This window comes from Equus quagga, unplaced genomic scaffold (genome assembly GCF_021613505.1).
Source record: "Equus quagga isolate Etosha38 unplaced genomic scaffold, UCLA_HA_Equagga_1.0 205898_RagTag, whole genome shotgun sequence".
Lineage (NCBI taxonomy): Eukaryota > Metazoa > Chordata > Mammalia > Perissodactyla > Equidae > Equus > Equus quagga.
Window position 1 is genome coordinate 1 of NW_025798830.1, and position 2,341 is coordinate 2,341.

Here is a 2,341-nt window from a genome sequence, read left to right on the forward strand (position 1 = left end):
CCTGGGTCCACCTTCTCCCTCCTCATAAGCTGAAGAGAACTCTGATCTCACGAGGACAGAAGTCCCAGGGGGCTGGGAGGGTAGCCCCTAAGCGGGAGTGCGAGAAAGTGTGAGTGTGAACCTGTGATCCGCCAAGCCAGATGCCGCCTGCCCCGCCTGCGGGTTTGCCCGCTCTCTGATCAGACAGACTGGGGGGCTGGCAGCGGGGCACACAGGTTGCTCTCTGAAGCTCTGAGTGCAGTGCTACATTTGGATTTTTTTGTCTTGCATATTAGACATGAAGGAAGACCTGGAGACCCTGCTGGCCCTGGAAAGAGCAAAAATAATTGCCCAGTATGATCAGGTGAGGCCCAGGAGGAGATCCTAGCTCTAGGAGCAGGTACGGCCTGGGGGCAGACGATGGCTGGCAGGAGCAGGTGAGGCTCAGGTGGGGATCACACAGCGGGAGCAGGTGGGGCCCAGGTGGGATCACACTGCAGGAGCACTGATATCCTAGATAAGGATCATAGCTCCAGGAGCCGGTGGGGCCCAGGCTGGGATCACACAGCAGGAGCAGGTGGGGCCCAGGTGGAATCACACAGCAGGAGCAGGGGAGGCTGTCAGTCTGCTCCCATTAGGGAAGGCATGTCCTTGTCCTTTGGGCTGTGCCCATTGTCACAGATTCCAGACCTCCTTAAGGACACAGGGGAGGGAGGAGCCACCCTATACCCTCCTGCCCCTGGTCCCTGGCTCTGGTGTGCCCTCACCACGTTGCCCCCTCTGGGTTGCAGGGACGCCAAGCAGGGGTTCCAGTGGATCCTCAGGAAGACCCTGAGCTCCCCCTTTTCAAGGTCACTGACCGCCTCGGTTTCCTGCAGTGAGTTACCTGGACGCCCGTTCTTTTCATCTCAGGGATGGTTTCTGTTGGTGGAAACCCCTCTCTGGAGGCAGGACCCATCTCCCCAGCTCAGAGCCTCGTCCCCTGGTGCCCACTGCAGTCCAGGGTCTACGGTTGGCTCCAGCTGAGAGACCAGAAGGGGCCTCAGGGTGGGCAGGGGTGGAGCAGGGCCCTGGCCGGGCTGGGACACTCAGCAATGTGGCCTCCACACCTGCATGAGGGAGGGCGTGATGGTGTCCAGCGCCCACAGTCAGAGGGCACGTCCAGCCTGGCCAGCAGTGGCTCCACAGGGTGCGGCCACAGAGTGAGGGGCACCCAGTCCCACCAGTGGGATGTTGTCCATCAGGTCCCCAAGGGCACACGTGGTTCTAGTGTAGCATCCACATGGGCACAGGCACAAGGGGCAGTGAGGGATGTGGCCTCTGGCATTGACAGGATAGGCAGGGGGCGCGTTCAGACAGGACCTGGCCTAGGAACCTCATGGGAAGGGGACAGAGGCAGGCGGAGTTGGAAGGCAGCTGAAGATGGCCTGAACCCCTGTCTGGGGCTGGGAGGAGATTGGGGATGGAGGCCGGGCCTTGGTGGCAAGAGAGGAGAGGAGACTGGAGGGAGATGGGACTGGGTGGGGCGTGTGCCCCTGGACGGAGCCAGCCTGGGGCAGGACCGAAGGTGGTGAGCTCCTGGGATGGGGCCTCCTCTCTGGGGGAGGACAGTCCAGAGCAGGGCGAGGCCTGGGGGAGGGACTCACCTGAGACGCCTGAGCCAGGGCCTCTGTCAGCCCCGAGTTCTCTGCGGTGCTCTCTGGAGACACCACCAGTCAGACCTGCAGGGGAGAAGCCAGCGAGGAGGTGCCTGATCAGGAGAGGAGGGGAGGGAGGGTGTGGAGCATGGAGTGGAGGGGCAGCCTGGAGGAGGAGGGAGGATGAGGTGGAGGCACTGTGATCAGGATGGGAGGGGAGGGAGGGTGTGGAGCATGGAGTAGAGAAGCAGCCTGGAGAAGGAGGGAGGATGGAGAGGAGGTGCCATGATCAGGATGGGAGGGGAGGGAGGGTGTGGAGCATGGGGAGTGGAGAAGCAGCCTGGAGGAGGAGGGAGGATGAGGTGGAGGTACTGTGATCAGGATGGGAGGGGAGGGAGGGTGTGGAGCATAGGGAGTGGAGGAGCAGCCTGGAGGAGGAGGGAGGATGAGGCAGAGGTGCCATGATCAGGAGGGGAGGGGAGGGAGGGTGTGGAGCATGGGGAGTGGAGGAGCAGCCTGGAGGAGGAGGGAGGAGGGGAGGAGGCGTTGTGAGGGGGGATGAGGAGGAGGCGCCGTGGGAGTGCAGCATGAAGGTGGAGGGTGCAGCAGGCCATGTGGTGACACTGCCTGGAAGGGCCAGAGGCTGCAGACATGGTGTGGGGCCAATCTGGCTGCCCACGGGCCTCAGTCACTGCCCATCACCCAGTGGACAAGCAGCCGTTTGG

At 62.8% G+C, this 2,341-nt stretch overlaps 1 long non-coding RNA gene across 1 annotated transcript; it reads left to right on the plus strand.

The window, feature by feature from the left end:
- On the plus strand, nucleotides 1-1,009 carry LOC124233589 (uncharacterized). The gene is made up of 3 exons (XR_006887104.1): nucleotides 1-109; nucleotides 276-343; nucleotides 771-1,009. It is a non-coding gene; the product is annotated as an uncharacterized LOC124233589 (long non-coding RNA).
- The last annotated feature ends 1,332 nt before the right edge of the window (nucleotides 1,010-2,341 follow it).